The sequence below is a fragment of the Papio anubis genome, chromosome 1 (assembly GCF_008728515.1).
Source record: "Papio anubis isolate 15944 chromosome 1, Panubis1.0, whole genome shotgun sequence".
Taxonomy (NCBI): Eukaryota; Metazoa; Chordata; class Mammalia; order Primates; family Cercopithecidae; genus Papio; species Papio anubis.
The window spans coordinates 73,974,535-73,993,971 of NC_044976.1; positions in this window are offsets into that span (position 1 = coordinate 73,974,535).

Here is a 19,437-nt window from a genome sequence, read left to right on the forward strand (position 1 = left end):
TCATTATTCTTAATACTACAAATTTGATAAGTAACTTTGTGCAAAAGTAAATATCAGAACTGAAAACCATTATTTCAGGAAGGCACAGAATGCCACAAGATGACACATAAAACAATTGTCAAATTCCAGAAGGATATTTCAATATAATTAGTTTACTTTGAACTTCTATGCATTTATCTAAGCATTAAAACACATTTTTGTTAGAAATGGCATAGACTTCATCAATCTGCCACAGGGTCCATGATAAAAAAAGTTTAGAATTTCTGCTCTGAACCAAGTTTAATTATTTCTTGCCTTTAGGCATATATGCCCTATATATAAATCTTATTAGAATGATAGCTCCTCAGACAAATCTTCAGGCTGGGGTGTAGTGACACAATCACAGTTCACTGTAGCCTTGATCTCCTGGGCTCAAACAAGCCTCCCATCTCAGCCTCCCAAGTCATTGGGAACATAGGCATGTGCCACCACACCCAACTAATGTTTTTATTTTTTGTTGAGACTGGTCTCAAACTCCTGGGCTCAAGCAGTCCTCTCACTTCAGCCTCCTGAAGCGTTGGGATTACAGGTGTGAGGCACTTCACCCAGCCTAGATATTTCTTTTACCAAATTCAGGCCACACATTCAAAATAATAAAACTGCTCAGATGTCATTTATACCCAAACTGACTTTGATGCTTCCCAGATGACCACTGATAAAACAAAAATTTGTTCCATCACCTTATAAAACAGAATGCTGAAATAAATCAATGTTTCATATTTACCTTAATTTAATTGGCTTAACTGCTCTAAGTAAATAAATTGAATGACCTAGAATCTTTTCCTTGGGAGCCAAATGTCAAGAAGTCATTCACCATTCTTAAACATATAAGCCCTGACTTTGAGTATTCCTAACTATGCTAAATCCTGTACCTAAAAGCATGGTTGTACTTTAGGGGTACTCATTCAAAAACGAGGAACTCATAACAAGCACGTCGCTTCTCTTAGTATTTCTCTTGACCCTGCAGCTAAGAATTATCTGCCTTGTTTATATACTATAGCAGAGGCAGCTAATTTAGTCGAAGTCTCTACAGACATTGTTCTAGGTCTACTTCTCACTCACGAGTTCATTGTGTGGTAGAAGACTTTTTACTCCAAAACAATACTCAACTCTTCTTGGCCAGCCACATTACTGATTATAAAATTATTTGATAGTCTTCTTCCCTCCTTGTTACAGTAGACAGGCAGACCTGAGCAGGGCAGGAGAGGCCCCCTACACACACACACCTGGAACATCAGGCAACCATCAGATTGTGGTCAGGCAGTTGTTAACTATCTCTCTAAAATAATAATTGGTCACAGCCAGCCCCAGGGAAAGCAGACTCCCAATAGATAGAAAAACCTGAAACTGGTTATCAGCTTCCCATTGAGATCTCAGGAGTTGGGCAAGAAGGCTCAAGCATGCACATTAAGAGGCAAAATGGTGGAGTTTAACTGGTAGATAACCTTCCTCTAGAACATTCAACTGGTAAGAGAAAAATGCCTCAAATGAGCATGTGCACAACTTCAGTAAACATACTGTGCGTGCGACCCCTCCCAAGTGCTGGCAGGCCACTGCACATGTAGACAGCCCACCCCAAGGGAAGAGCCAGGGGATAAGGAATGGAAGACCCTGGATGTACACCAACATGTAAAACCCTAAGTCAAAGGTTATACTGCACTTGAATCTCTCAAGTTGCCTAGTTGGCCCTCTTCCAAATGTACTTTACATAAACTTTCACTTCTGCTCTAAAACTTGCCTCAGTCTCTCACTCTGCCTTATGCTCCCAGTTAAATTCTTTCTTCTGAGACGGCAACATTTGAGGTTGCTGCAGACTTGTGCAGATTTGCTGTTGCTGACATCATAACTATCAAATTCTGTTCCAATCTAAATCCAGCTACCAGCCAGGTACAGTGGTTCACAACTGTGAAAGTCCCAACACTTTGGGAGGCCAAGGTGGGCAGATTGTTTGAGACCAGGAGTTCAAGGCCAGCCTGGGCAGCATAGCAAGACTCCATCTCTACAAAATTTTACAAATTAGCCAAGCATGTTGGTACACACCTATAATCGTGGCTACTCAGGAGGCTGAGGCAGAAGGATGGCTTGTGCCCAGGAGTATGAAGTTGCAGTGAGCTATGATCACACCACTACACTCCAACCTGGCAGACACAGTGAGACTCTGTCTCTCAAAAACAACAACAAAAAATTCCACAATCTTATTTTTCCTGCCTGACAAAAGTAAATTCTATGCTAACAGTTATTTAAAAATCTAAGCATGCAATATCCTGACTCTCTTTATATTCCCCCAGACAATTCTGGTATGAAATTTTTGTTTATGGCTCATTACTTAAAATTTATAAAAGTATATGTTATACTGGATATGCTATGCCATCTGACCATTCTATGATTGAAACTTCCTCTTCATATCATAGTTCATTCTACTTAGATGACTAAGCTAATAGCTCAAACCATGACAGCTTGTTAAAGGTTTAATAGTTAATATCTATGCAAATAAACATGCCTTCAAGTTTTTTATGATTATGAAAGGACATTGAAACAAACTCAGAAACTCATTCAAAAATGAAAAACAGGCCGAGCGCACTGGCTCATGCCTGTAATCCCAGCACTTTGGGAGGCTGAGGTGGGTGGATCACCAGAGGTCAGGAGTTTGAGACCAGCCTGGCCAACATGGTGAAACCTCATCACTACTAAAAATACAAAAATTAGCTGGGTGTGGTGGCACATGCCTGTAATTCCAGCTACTCGGGAGGCTGAGGCAGGAGAATCACTTGAACACAGGAGGCAGAGGTTGTAGTGAGCCAAGATCGCCCCGCAGCACTCCAGCCTGGGCGACAGAGTGAGACTCAAACTAAAAAAGAAAAAGAAAATAATGACTCATAAGAGGCAATCCAACATCTGAAGGGAATCTCTGTCATTAAGACTGAAACACACATATAATTTCTTAAGCGAAGCAGATAATCTAAGCAATTACTCTGCAAAATCAACAGCCCACACTGATTTAACCACTATAAGCATCTAAAAGATAGTTGCTCACGTCTGATATAAAGAATTCAGAAGAACTAATTCAAATATAACAATTATTCTATCTCTACAGAAGAGAAAAAGATATTGGTTATTTCAGACCTGTCTCATGCATAGCAAGCTGGACTTTAGCATTTCAAAGAAGGTAACTTGATGGTGCCTAAGTCAATTGTCAGAACTTTTGTTCTCATGTCACATGAAAGCACCCACAATGGCAGGACAGATTGGAATAAATGTTACAAAAATATTGGTGAAGATGTTCTTACCTGGCAGTTTCAACTAGTAACAAAGCCTTGCCTTATTTGTAACTGTAACCCAAAATACGACTATAAAGGTAGGATAAAGCTCTGACTAACTCAAGGACTAGCTAACCATTTAGAAAAGGATAGCAATCAGGTGCCTAAATTGAAAATCTAGATGTTTCACCAATAATTTTCTGGTTAAATTATATTTAATTTTGCCAAATGATTAAGCCCTTAATTGTTACAATAAAAATATTTATAGGTTTTACTTGCCCCACATGAGGAATACATTCAACGCCCTCTAGTAACAAAGGAATTCACTTTACAGGTGAAATACTTAAGGAATGATAGAACGTTCTCACTTTAAAACAGAAACTTATTTGTCTATATAATCCTTAAAGCTCTAGAAAGATAAAATAAACTAACATTATTTTAAATTAAAATTGTTCAGTGTTTCAGAAGAAAATACATTCTAAATTGTCAGATGCTGTCAAAAATCAATACCATAGGCACAATCATATGCTCAATGGATGCATGTTGCACATTCTAAGCACACGATCAAGCACAACCCTGGATGATACACAATCTGGAGGTTGGGTACAATAGAAAGATACCAACAAAAGTTAGCCTTGGCTGGGCATGGTGGCTCATGCTTGTAATCCCAGCACTTTGGGAGGCTGAGGCAGGAGGATCACAAGGTCAGGAGATCGAGACCACGGTGAAACCCCGTCTCTATTAAAAATACAAAAAAAATTTAGCCGGGCATGGTGGCAGACACCTGTAGTCCCAGCTACTTGGGAGGCTGAGGCAGGAGAATGGCGTGAACCCAGGAGGCGGAGCTTGCAGTGAGCCGAGATCGCGCCACTGCACTCCAACCTGGGCGGCAGAGCGAGATTCTGTCTCAAAAAAAAAAAAAGTTAGCTTTAAAAACATGATAAAAAGATCATTAAGGTACTTTTAACCAGAAATACTGCTCTTTAAAATGAAAGGAATACGCCTGTGGATTCATGCTTTTGGTTGTAAATGAGCAAAGAATCTCATAAACTAAACTTGCAGTTCTATTGAAAATCTAACCCTGAAGCCCATTAAAAGACCTCCAGAAAGAGATGACTTCTACAGAGAGCTTCCCCATAATACATGGGCAAAAAGAAAGACTACATCAGTATAAGCAGCTTCCCCCAATGACTTTTCCTATCAGGGTAGAAGGAAAGACAATTCTATTATTAATACTCATTATCTTTCTATTTGCAATACTCTTTCCTTTCTATTGCTGGAAATTACTGGACTGCTAAAAATGGTCACCTTACTCCTCTGTTCCCTTCTTTCAACTGCATTCTTTCCTATAAGGCCCTCTGAGCTCCTTAATTTGCCTTTCTCAAATAATTATAATGCCTCCAATCTTTTCAAATTTGGGTTCGTCATCTGGCTGTATATCCCTCTAATAAAGATTAATCCAGATTAAAAGATTAAACTAGATCTTAACTGGAGTCTAAGCTCCCCAAAATTAACTAATGCTTCTGTTACCTTATAGAGGCTCAAATAAACTCAGAAGCTGGGGATTTAAATGACTAATGACAAAAGTTACATAGCTTCAGGTACTATGCTTATTACCTGGGTGACAAAATAATCTGTTCACCAATCCCTCATGACACACAATGTACCTGTATAATAACCCTGCACATGTACCCTGACCTAAATAAAAGTTAAAAAATAAATAAACAAAGCTATGCAGCACCGGGAAGAATTCTTCAGGTGCCCAGGAAGGGAGTATTTAGGTTAGCCCGGGGGCAGAGGGGAATCTGATGTCTAGCAAGAGGAAACTGGGTCCTGACTGGCTTCACTACCAGCTGCCTAAAGTGCCCTTGGTGCCCAGATACATTTCAACTGCATCCAGGCCATAGTAACTGTGATCTTCATGCAAGCTCTCGTACTACACTGGTCTTAGAATCTGTGTGTTAGGGGTGCAACCCAGCATGACACCAGCTTTGGCAGCCATGGGAGTGCCTGTGTTGCAAGCACTCCCAACTCTGGGCAATGCAGCATGGAGAGACATTCCTTCCAACTGGAGAAGAAAAGGGAAGAGTATAGGAAATTTTGTCTTGCAACCCGGTACCAGCTCAGTCACAGTAAAGCACAGCATTGGGCAGAATCCCAAAGCCCCTGATTCTGAACCACTGCTCCATACAGCCCTTTAGGCCAGGCCAGAAGGGAAAGAGAGGAAGAAAAAAAATATAGTAGAAAGTTTATTCAAAGAAATAATAACAGAGAACTTTCAACCTAGAGAAAGATATAAATATCCAGGTATAAGAAGGTCAAAGAATACAAAGAAGATTCAACCCAAATAAGACTACTTGAAGGCATATAATAATCAAGGTCCCAAAGGTCAAAGATAAAGGGAAATCCTTAAAGCAGCAAGAGAAAAGAAGCAAATAACATATAAAGGAGTTCCTATACATCCGGCAACAGACTTCTCAGTGGAAATTTTATAGGCCAGGGGAGAGCGGAATGACATCTCCAAAGTGCTGAAGGGAAAAACTTGCAACTGAGTATACTGTATCCAGCAAAGTTATTCTTTAAACATGAAGAAAAAATAAAGACTTTCTCAGACAAACAAAAGCTAGGGGAATTCGTCATCACCAGACCTGTCTTACAAGAAATGGTAAAGGTAGTTCTTTATTCTGAAAGAGATAGACACTTACATGTAGCAAGAAATAATCTGAAGGCATAAAATTCACTGGTAAAAGTAAGCACATATACAAATTCGGAATACTCCAATACCATAATTGTGGTGTATAAAGCACTCAGATTTTTAGTATAAAGACTGAAAAGCAAATATATCAAAAATAATAACCACAACAATTTGTTGAGATACGCTGTATAAAGACATAAATTGAGAAAACATAAAGTTAAAAAGTGGAGGAATGAAGTTAAAGTACAGTGTTATAGGTTTTTTTTTGCTTGTTTCTTTTCTTTGTGATTAAAGTTGCCATCAGTTTAAAATAATTTGCAATAACTATAAGATGTTTTCTGTAAGTCCCATGGTAACCACAAAGCAAAAACCTTTAATAGACACATTAAAAACAAAAAGCAGGAAATTAAAACATACTACCAGAGAAAATCACTTATTTACTAAGGAATACAGTAAGAAAAAAAGAAAGGAGGAGAGTAATTCTAAAACAACCAAAATACAAGTAACAAAATGGTAGTAGTAAGTCCTTAACTATCCATAATACCATGAACTAAATTCTACAATTAAAAGATATATGACTGGGCATGGTGGCTCATGCATGTAATCCCAGCACTTTGGGAGGACAAGACAGGCAGATCATCTGAGATCAGGAGTTCGAGACCAGTCTGGCCAACATAGTGAAACCCCATCTCTACTAAAAATACAAAATTAGTTGGGCATGGTGGTGCACACCTGTAGTCCCAGGTACTCTGTAGGCTGAGGTGGGAGGATCGCTTGTGCCCAGGAGTTGTAGGTTGCAGTGAGCTGAGATCAAGTCACTGCACTCCAGCCTGTGTGAAAGAGTGAGACTCTTTCTCAAAAAATAAAAATAAAAGACATAGAATGACTTAATAAATTTTAGGAAAAGACTCAACTATATGCTACCTACAAGAAACTCACTTCACAAATAAAGACACAGAGAATGAAAGTGATGAGGGCCAGACGAGGTGGTTCATACCTGTAATACCAGCACTTTTGGAGATGAAGGTCAGTTGACCACTTGAGCTCAGGAGTTTGAAACCAATCTGGGTAACATAGTGAAACCTCATCACTACAAGAAATACAAAAATTAGCCAGGTGTGGTGGCACATGTCTGTAGTCCCAGCTACTAAGTAGGCTGAGGTGGGAGAATCTCCTGAGCCTAGGAGCTGGAGGTTGCAGTGAGCTGGGCTCACTCACACTATTGCACTCCAGCCTGAGTGGCTGAGCAAGACTCTTTCTAAAAAAAAAATTAAAAAAAAAATTAAAACAAAGTGATGAGTTTAAAGGATATTCTATAAAAATGGAAATTTTTAAAAAGCAAGAATAGCTATATTTACATCAGATAAAATAGATTTCAAGTCAAAAACTGCAAAGAGAGACAAAGAAGGCCACTATCTAATAATTAAGGGGTCAATTCAGTAAGAAAATATAAAAATTATAAATATATATGCACCCAACATTGGAGCACTGAAACATATAAAGTAAACATTAATAGATCAAAAGGAAGAGGTAACTGCAATACAACAATAGTAGAGGACTTCACTATCCCTCTATTATACCCCTCTGTTATTATCCCTCTATTAATAGCAATGGACAGATCATTGAAACAGAAAGTCAACAAAGAAATATCAGAATTAAGCTACACTCTAGATCAAATGAACTTAACTGACATTTACAGAACATTTCATGCAAACTGTTGCATAGTACACATTCTTCTCATTGGACATGCAACATTCTCCAAAATTACCACATGCTAGGCCACAAACAAATCTTATGGTTTTTGTTTTTGTTGTTGTTGTTATTTTGAGACAGGGTCTTGCTCTGTCACCCAGACCAACGCAGCTCACTGCAGCCTCGACCTCTGGGCTCAAGTGATCCTCCCACCTTAGCCTCAAAGGTAGCTGGGAATACAGGCACATGCCACTATACCTGGATAATTTTTCTATTTCTTTTTGTAGAGACGGGGTTTCACCATGTTGCCTGGACTGGTCTTGAACTCCTTGGCTCAAGCAATCCTCCCACCTCAGTCTACCAAGTAGCTGGACTTATAGGCATGAACTACTACACTCAGCCTTATAAACACATCTTAACAAATTCAAAAAAAAAATTATATCAAGTATCTTTTCTGACCACAATTAAATAAAACTAGAAATCAATAACAAAAGGAATTTTAGAAACTGCATAGATACATGGAAAGTAAACAATGTGCTCCTGGACGACCAATGGGTCAATGAAGAAATTAAGAAAGCAATTACAACATTTCTTGAGACAAATGAAAATGAAAACACAACATACCAAAACCTATGAGATAAAGCAAAAGCAGTTTTAAGAGGAAAGTTTATAACAATAAACACCTACATCAAAAAAGTGGAAAGTTGTTAAGTAAACAACCTAATGATGCACATCCAAGAACTAGAAAAGCAAGAACAAACAAACCCAAAATTAGTAGAAGAAAATAAATAATAAAGATTAGAGCAGAAATAAATGAAATTGAGACTCGAAAACAATACAAAAGATCAGAAAAGGAAAATCTGGTTTTTTGAAAAGATAAATAAAATTTTAAAACCTTTATTTAGACTAACAAAAACTAAAGAGACAAGACCCAAAGAAATAAAATCAGAGATGAAAAAGGAAATATGACAACTGATACCACAGACATATAAAGGATCATTAGAAACTATTATAAACATCTATATGCCAATAAATTTGAAAACTTAGAAGAAATGGACAAATTCCTGGGCACAGACAACCTACCAAGATTAAATCATGAAGATATAAAAGATCTGAAAAGACCAATAATATGTAACAAGATAGAACAGTAATAAAGAGTTTCCCATCAAAGAAAAGTCCAGCACCTGAAGGCTTCACTGCTGAATTCTACCACACACTAAAGAAAAAACTAATATTGATTCTACTCAAAAAGAGGAAGAAGTACTTTCAAACTCATTCTATGAAGCTAGCATTACTCTCATATCAAAATCAAAGATTAAAAAAAGAAACAGAGAAAAAAGGAAAGAAAAGAAAGAAAAGAAAGAAAGAAAGAAGAGAAAGAAAGAGAAAGAAAGAAAGAAAGAAAGAAAGAAAGAAAGAAAGAAAGAAAGAAAGAAAGAGAGAGAGAGAGGAGGGAGGGAAGGAAGGAAGGAAGGAAGGAAGGGAGGGAGGGAGGGAGGGAGGACTAGGCCAGGCACTTTGGGAGGCCAAGGCAGAATTGCTTGAGCTCAGGAGTTGGAGACCAGCCTTGGCAACACTGCGAGACCCCATCTCTACCAAAAAAAAATTAACTGGGCCTGGTAGCACATATCTATAGTCCCAGCTACTCAGAAGCCGAGGTGGGAGGATTGCTTGAGCCTGGGAAGTTGAGGCTGGTGACAGAGTGAGACCCTGTCTCCAGTAAAAAAAGAAAACTACAGACCAATAATTCTGATGAACATAGATACAAAACTCCTCAACAAAATACTAGCAAACCAAATTTAATAATACATAAAAATTTGCAAGTGTGGAACCATTCTTGCATCATGGGATGAATCCCATTTGATCAAATGATGCAAGAATGGTTCCACACATGTAAATCAATAAATGTGATATATCAGATTAATAGAATCAAAGGACCTTGGAGGCCAAGGCAGGCAGATTGCTCGAGGCTAGGAGTTAGAGACCAGCCTGGGCAACACGGCGAAACCCTGTCTGTACTAATATTACAAAAATTAGCCAGGCGTGGTTGCGCATGCCTGTAATCCCAGCTACTCAGGAGGCTGAGGCATGAGAATTGCTTGAACCCAGCAGGCAAAGGTTTCAGTGAGCTGAGATTGTACTACTGAACTCTAGCCTGGGTGACAGAGCAAGATTCTGTCAAAAAAAAAAAACAAAAAAAAAAAACAAACAAAAAAAACAAGAACAAAAACAAAATGATCATTTCAGTACATTCCAAAAAAGTATTATGTAAAATTCAATATCTTTGCATGATGAAAACATTTGACAAACTGGATATAGAAGGAACATATCCCAAAACAATAAAGACCATGTATGACACACCCACAACTAGCATAATACTGACCAGGAAAAAATTGAAAGCCCTTCCTCTAATATCTGGAATAAGACAAGAATGCTCACTTTCACCACTTTCATTAAACATAGTAGTAGAAGTCCTAGCTAGAGCAGTTAGACAAGAGAAAAGAATAAAGGGCATCCAAATTGGAAAGGAAGAAGTCAAATTGTTCTCATTTACAGATGACATAATTTTTATATTTAGAAAAACTTAAAGATGTTGGCAAAAAAACTAGTAGAACTGATAAATTTAGTAAAGTTGCAGGATATAAAAACAACATACAAAAATCAGTAGCATTTCTATATGCCACCAGCCAATAATCTGAAAAAGTAATCAAGAAAGCAAGCCCATTTACAACAGCTACAAAATACAGATTACATAGGAATAAATTTAAGCAAAGAAGCAAAGGAATACTACAATGAAAACTATAAAACACTGATGAAAGAGATTAAAGAAGACATAAAAAAAATGGAAAAATAGCTCATGCTCATGAATTGGAAGAATTATTATTGTTAAAATGACCATATTGTTGTTCAAATGTCCATACTTTTTAGACCCAAAGAAATCTGCAGATTTAATGTAATCTCTATCAAAGTACCAATTACATTCTTCATAGAAATAGAAAAACAATCCTAAAATGTGTATGGAATCACAAAAGATCCTGAATAACCAAAGCAATTCTGAGCACAAAGAACAAAACTGGAGGTACTACATTACCTGACTTCAAAATATACTACAAAGCTATAGTAACCAAAACAGCTCAGTACTTGCATACAAACAGAAACACAGACTGTTGGAACAGAATTGAAAACCCAGAAATAAATCCACACATTTACAGCTAACTTATTTTTGGCAAAGGTGTCAAAAATATACACTGGGAAAATGACAGTCTCTTCAATTAAAGGTGCTGGGAAACTCGATATTTGCATGTAGAATGAAATTAGAACACTATTTCGCACATCATATACAAAAATTAAATCAAAATGGATTAAAGAATTAAATGTATGACCTAAAACTATGAAACTACTGAAAACAAAAACAAAAACAAAAAAAAAAACAGGGAAATGCTTTAGCACATTGGTCCAGGCAAAGATTTTTTGGCGTAAGACTTCAAAAGCACAGGCAACAAAAGCAAAAATTGACAAATGGGATCACATCCACCTGAAAAGCTTCTGTACAGCAAAGAAAAAAATCAGCACAGTGAACAGACAACCTACAGAATGGGAGAAAATGTTTGCTAGCTATCCATCTGACAAGGAATTAATAAAAGACTATATAAGGAACTCAAACAAATCAATAACCAAAAAAAAAAAAAAATCCAATTAAAAAAATAACAAAATATTTGAATAGTCATTTATCAAAAGGAGACATACAAATGTTCAACAGGTATATTTTAAAATGCTAAACATGACTAATAGGGAAATGCAAATCAAAATCACGATGAGATATCATCTCATCCCAGTTAAAATGGCTTTTATTCAAAGGACAGAAAAATAACAGATGCTGGCAAGGTTACAGAGGAAGAGGAATGCTCGTATATGGTTGGTAGAAATGTAAATTAGTATAGCCACAATGGAAAGCAGTATGGATGTTCCTCAAGGAAACAAAAATAGAACAAACATGTAATCCAGCAGTCCCACTGCTGGGTATGTATCTAAAAAAAAAAAAAGGAAATCAATATATTGAAGAGACATCTGCACCCTCATATTTATAGCAGCACTATTCAAATAGCCACGATATGGAATCAACCTAAGTTATGGAATGGATAAACTGGTAAAGAAAATATAGTATATATACACAAAGGAATCAATCTCATTCAGTCATAAAAAAGAATGAAATCCTGTCATTTGCAGCAACATGAATTGAAGTGGGGGACATTATGTTAAGTGAAATAAGATAGGCACTGAAAGACAAATATTGTGTGTTCTTACTTATATTTGGGAACTAAAAACATTGATCTCACAGAGGCAGTGAATAGAATGGTGGTTACCAAAGGCTGAGAAGGATAGTGGAGAGGGGGCTGGAGTATGAAGAGGGGTTGGATAATAGGTACAAAGTACAGTAAGATAAAAAGAATAAGTTCTAGAGCTCAATCGCTTGACAGAATGACTACAGTTAATGATAATTTACTGTACATTTTTAAATAGCTAGAAGAGAAGATATGGAATGTTCCCAACACAAAGAAATTATAAATGTTTGAGGTGATAGATATCCCAATTACACTGATTTTATCATTACACATTGTATTCATGTATCAAAATATTACATGGTTCCCATAAATATGTATAATTATTGTTTGTGTATAAATTTAAAAAATAAGATTTATTTATGTAATACCCCACCCAGCATTTTTGCTTTTCACAATCAGAACAATTAAATTTAGATAGCGATTGATATAACCAGTTAACAATGATGTGTTTGTATTCTCTCAATGTGTACCCCAGGACTATTCTTTCTGTGTACTTATCATACGGCCCTTCAGTGCTTGCCACATCAAAATGTTATATTTTCACATACTTTCATATAGTCATTTGGCCTTTCTTTCAATGTATTCAAAACAAACTCTCCAGCTGCTCATATTTACTTAAGATCACGAGTTGAAAGTTACTAGGATGTATCCAGAACACAAGATTTCACCTGTTTATACAAAGATTAGTTCCCAAAATAATACATGATTCAATACATAGCCAGTTTATACCTGACTGTGACCCAATGGCACATAAAACAGCTCAAGCTTTAGAAGCCAAAAGACTAATATGTACTTATTAACTAGATAATAGTGTTACTCTCAACTTCTACTCACAAGTTACTATGGATTGAATGCTTGTCTCCCCTCAAAAATCCATGTTGAAATCTTAACCCTCAATGTGATGGTGTGAGAAGATGGGGCTTTTGGAAGGTAATTAGCTCATGAGATTGGAGCTTTCAAAAATGGGATTAATGGCCTTATGAAAGGGACCTCAGCATTCTTTTGTTCTATCATGTGAGGATACAAAGATAAGTCACTGCCTGAAACATGAACAGGACCCCTAACAGAACCCAACTATACTGGCACTCTGATCTCAGATTTCCAGCCTCCAGAACTGTGAACAATAAGTGCATGTTCTTTAAGCCATTCAGACTGTGGTAATTTGTTATAGCAGCCAAACAGACTAAGACACCATTTCAAGAAAGGATCTGCCTCAGAAACCATTATGAACACTTATATGTACACAAACTAGAAAATCTAGAGGAAATTCCTAGATAAATTCCTAGACATACAAAATCTCCCAGGATAGAATTAGGGAGGAATTGAAACACTGAACAAACCAATATCAAGTTCCAAAATTAAATCAGTAATAAAAAACTTACCAGCCAAAAATAGTCCCAGACCAGATGGACTCACAGCTGAATATACCACACATACAAAGAAGAGCTGGTACCAATCCTACTGAAACTATTCTTAAAAATCGAAGAGGAACAACTCTTCCCTAACTCATTCTATGAAGCCAGTATCACCTTGATACCAAAGTCTGGCACAGACCCAATGATAAAAGAAAACTACTGACCAATATCCCTGATGAACATAGATGCAAAAACCCTTGACAAAATACTAGCAAACTGAATCCAGTGGCATATCAAAAACTTAATTCACCATGATCAAGTTGGGTTCATTCCTGGGACACAAGTTGGTTCAACATACACAAATCAATACACGTGATTCACCACATAAAAGGAATCAAAAACAAAAAAAAAATCGGATTATTTCAATAGACACAGAAAAGCTTTTGATAAAATCCAACATCCCTTCATGATAAAAACCCTCAACAAACTGGGTATTGAAAGAATATACTTCAATAAGAGCCATCTATGACAAATCCACCACCAAAATCATAATAAACAGGCAAAAACTGGGAGCATTCCCCTTGAGAAGAGAACTGGAATAAGACAAGGATGCCCACTCACATTACTCCTATTCAACGTTGTACTAGAATACTTTGCCAGAGCAATAAGGCAAGAAAAAGAAATAAAGGGTATCTAAGTAGGAAAAGAAAAAGTCAAATTATATTTCTTCACTAATGATAAAATTCTACACCTAGAAAACCCTAAAGACTAAACCAAACGGCTCCTGGACCTAATAAAAGACTTCAGTAAAGTTTCAGGATACAAAATCAATGTACAAAAATCAGTAGAATTCAATAACATTCAAGTTGAGAGCCAAATCAAGAATGCAATCTCATTTATAATGGCCACAAAAAAATAAAATAAAATAAAATAAAATATTTATGAATACAGATAACCAAGGAGGTGAAATATTTCTACAAAGATAACTACAAAACACTATTAAAATAAATCAAAGAAGATCACGGACAAATAGAAAAACATATGTTTATAGATTGGAAGAATCAACATCATTAAAATGGCCATACTGCCCAAAGCAATCTACAGATTTAATGCTATTTTGATCAAGCTACCAACATCATTTTTCACAGATCTAGAAAGAACTATTTTAAAATTCATATGGAACCACAAAAAAAAAGAACTCAAATAGCCAAAGCAATCCTAAGCAAAAAGAACAAAATCAGAAGCACCATACTACCTATCTTCAAACTATACTATCAGGCTACAATAACCAAAAGAGCATGTTACTGGTACAAAAACAGAAACATAAACCAATCGAACAGAATGGAGGGCCAGCAATAAAGCCACATCCCAATAGTCACCTGATTTTAAACAAAGTCAACAAAAATAAGCAATAGGGAAACAACTCTCTATTCAATAAACGGTGCTAGGTTAACTACCTAATCATATGCAGAAGAAGGAAACTGGACTCTTATATTTCACCATATGCAAAAATTAACTCAAGATGGATTAAATATTTAAATGTAAGTTCTCGAACTATACAAATCCTAGAAGAAAACCTAGGAAACACTATTCTGAACATCAGCCTGGGGAAAGAATATATAACTAAGTTCTCAGAAGCAATTGCAACAAAAACAAAAGTTGAAAAGCAGGGCCTAATTAAAAGACATTCTGCACAGCAAAAGAAACTAATAGAGTAAACAGAAAACCTGTAGAATGGGATAAAATATTAGCAAACTATACATCCTACAAAGTATGCATCCTAGAACTGTGCATTCTAATATCCGGAATCTATAAAGAACTAAAACAATTCAACAAGCAAAAAATAAATGACCCCATTTAGAAATGGGGAAAAGACATGAACAGACATTTCTGAAAAGAGGATATATGAGCAGCCAACAGATACATTAAAAAATGCTCAACATCACTAATGATGAGAGAAATGCAAATCAAAACCACAATGAGATACCATCTCATACCAGTCAGAATGGCTACTATTAAAATGTCAAAAAATAAGAGATGCTGGTGAGGCTACAGAGAAAAGGAAATTATTATATACTGCTGATAGGAGTATAAATTAGTTCAGTCACTGTGGAAAGCAGTTTGGACAGAATTCCTCTGGAAGGAGGGTCTTAATTTCTTTATACCAGCTATCATATAGGAAGGCAGCAGAAAGGTTAGAGTAATATTTTTAGGCTTTATGGCTGTCTTTGGGGAAAATGGGCTTTGGTTGCCCTCAAGCCATGACCCATTTTGGAGGAGACAAATTCTGGTTTCCATGGCTTGCTTGGGGGAGAATGAGCCGTGAGGACAGGAGGGCAGGAGAAGGTCAGAAAAAGACTTTGCTTCTGAGGCTACTTCTGAGGCTTTCACTTGGTAGTATCATTTTCTGAGCTCCAACAGTATCGAATTTAAGAGGGCATAATAATTACTGTACAGAATTATATACAAAACCATGTGCTTTAATTTAAGGCATTTAAATTTAATTTAAATAAACAAGAAATGTTAAGACTAACTCTAATTTTACTAAATTCTTGACCAACTTTAGAATTTAACCTCCTAAGTAAGTTGCAACACCATTGTAATATATGGTCCCACTTCGTAGTTTATAATCAAAGGAGAAAGACAAGACCAAACAAAAGTTTAATCCATGGAAATTTTAAAAAAGCAGCAATGATTTTTGACAAGTTAGTCTCCATATTGGAGGCATTTGAGCACATCCTTTGAGCAGGAGGACAGGTTTTATAGGTGCAAAGAAATGGAAGAACATCCTTGTATTACTAAATCAGAAAGTAATGGAATAAATATGGATGAATGAAAATACACAGCTTTTTGGGGAGAAATAGAATGACCATAGCTAGAGCATGGGTTAAATGTAGAGAAGTAGTGGGAAAAAAAAGACCAGAAAATGATGCACAAATGATAAAGTTACTGTCTGTTAGCTTGAAACCCACTGTTCAACCCAGCAGCAGTGGCTCCTTCCTGTGGCTGAATCCAGTTTGTAGTTTTCTCAATGCTTGAAGAACTAGCTTCATCCACTGCCTCACTCCTCCTGCAAGACACCAGACCAGTTGAGTAACACATCCTCCTCACTGATCTGTTTCAGCTCCACAAGTTTACTCATCTAAGGTTGTAAAATTTAATGATTCCAAAGAGTGTTCTCTGTTCCCTACTTCCTAAGAGTGGTAGATGCCTCCTGCAGTTGTTACTTGTATACCCCTATATTTCTTTCTTGCCTTTTTTTTTTTTTTCTTTTTCTGAGACAGAGTCTGGTTCTGTTGCCTAGGCTGAACAGAAGTGATGAAATCATAGTGCACTGCAGCCTCAACTTCCTGGGCTCAAGCAATCCTTCCACCCCAGCCTCCTGAGTACCTGGGACTACAGGTGTTCACCAGCACACCTTGCTAATTTTTAAATTATTTGCAGAGACCGGGTCTCTCTATGGTGTGCACGCTGGTCTTAAACTCCTTGGCTCAAGTGATCCTCCCACCTCAGTCTCCCAAAGTGCTGGGATTATAGGAGTGAGCCACCACATTCAGCTATACTTCTATATTTCTGTTTTTACTTTTTTAGTTACCCGGTTAACAATTATTTATATTAGATTTTAACTATTTATATAACTACTGTGATTTTTGTCTCCTGCCTAGACCCTGACTGATGGCGTTAGCTTAGGCTGTATTATAGAAGGCCTTAAACCCCAAGCTAAGGAATTCTTGTTGGCATGTGGAAGCCACTGAAGACTTTCTAGTCAGCGAGTAAAACGTTTTAACCTATGTCTGAAAAAGTTACGTCTGGCAATGCTGTGAAAAATAGATTGTAAGAGGCCAAAGTTTTGAGTGAGGAAGACAAGCTCAAGGCCACTTCAGCATGATTTTTCCAAGAAAATAAAGGTCCTCAGGCCAACAGATATCCATCAAGTTAGAAAACATAAACATATAAACCAAAAAATGGAAGATAATGAGTAAATGGTTTAAATTTACATTCCCCAAAAGCAAAGGGCCTATGTGATTTCAGAAATAAATTATATTAAATATCTAAGGGATAGTGCCAATGTTATTTCAACTGTTCTAGAGCTTATAGGAAAAAAAAAAAAAAAGAAAACTTGTAAATTCTTTTCATAAAGCCAGCATATCATAACATAAAAACATTAAAAAGCACACAAAAAGCTATAGTCTAACTGTGTTTATAAATATCAATGTAAAAATTGTAACTAAAATATTAGAAAATGGGATTATCAGCAGAAAAGCAGAATTATTTGATGTATAAAGTGAGTTTATATGAAGAACAAAGATAGGTTTCAATATTGAGAAACCTACTGATACAATTCACTACATTAAGAAAGAAACATAATGTAAGCATCTTCAGAGTTGCCAGCATCAGCATTTAATAATATTCAACATTTCATCTTGATAAATAATAATTATAATAATTCAATAAGAATGGATAAATCATAAATATAATGATATAAATATATATATATAAAATATAATGATTAAACTGATGCTTAATAATAAAATACCAGGAACATTCCCATTTAAGTCAGGATCAACAATTATGCCCACTAACTTTTACCATAATTGTTTAATATTCTTCTGAGAGTCTTAGTCAAAAAAATTAGAAAAAAAGAAACAGAAAGCAAAGACACTGGAAATAAAAGGGCAGAATTATCACTTTCTGCAAATGATGTATTTGTATAAGTGGAAAAATAAAAGAACCAACTGTAAAACTATTTTTATAAAGCAGAAGTTGGCTAGGTTCAAAATCAATATAAAAATCAAAAATCTTATATATAGAAGGCAAAAGTTATATTAACAAGGTTAAAATTACATATAGCGATTTCTTTTACAATAAAAAAAGCAATATACTTAATAAGAAATGTGCGAGATCTCCATAAAGAAAACATTAAAAGTAACTGAAGGACATAAAAGGCACTCTCATATTGTTAGTGGCATATATCTGTTTTAAAGATTGAAGAGGTTTTTAAATAGATATGGAATGGTCTTCAAAATAATATGGTTAAATTTTAAAAGCTAGGCACACAACCCTGTGTATAGTATGCTTTCACTTGTAGCCAAAAAAAAAAAAAAAAAAAAAAAAAACAACACCGGATCTAGTACTAACTCTATTTTACAGGATACTGAGACACAGATATATATAGAATATCTGAAAGAATACACAAGAAACTGGTGATGGTAGTTGCTTTGGGGAAATGGAAGTAAGCACTAAAATAAGAGGAGGACTTCTTTTCTCTGCTGTATTGCTCAAATTCTTTTGCCATGTGAATATACTATTGTATGACTGTCACAAAGAAAAACTGATTAAACAGATGGAAAAACCCAACAGTCACTGTCAAAAGACATAGCATTTCTTTTTAGTCGAAGAATATGTAAACATACAAAGATGTTTTCACAAAGCAGAAGATAACAAGCATGCTCCCAGACTGAGGTCTCCTCGAAAGCCTGAATTTTCACCTGGAAGTGTCCTGGTTGTCTCTTATTTTATATAACTAGTTGATTCACTTCCCAATAATTTGCCATTCGTGAAACTTTAAATCCTCTAAGAGTTTCTATTGCCATTTTTCTGCTAAACACATTGCTATCTCATTAAGACAACAATGGAATTACCCATTAAAAATTATAAATTTTTAAACAAGTTATTTTTATCACTCCAGGTATAAGATAATAGGTTTTACTGTGGAAGTGGCACTGGGCTAACAAAAAATAGATAACTATTGACTTGTTATAATTATATTCCTTGGGGAGGTTTACTTAAAAAGAATGTCCTGGATCCTGGGAGCCTTTTTTTTTTTTTTTTTTTTAAATAAGATCTCACTGTTACCCAGGCTGAAGTGCAGTGGCATAATCACAGCTCACTGCAACCTTGACCTCCTGGGCTCAAGCAATCCTCCAGCCTCAGCCTTCCAAGTAGCTAGGATTACAGGTGTATGACACCATGCCTGGTTAATTTTTTGAGAAGGAGTTTCTCCATGTTCCCCAGGCTGGTGGGCTGGTCTTGAACTCCTGGGTTCAAGTGATCTG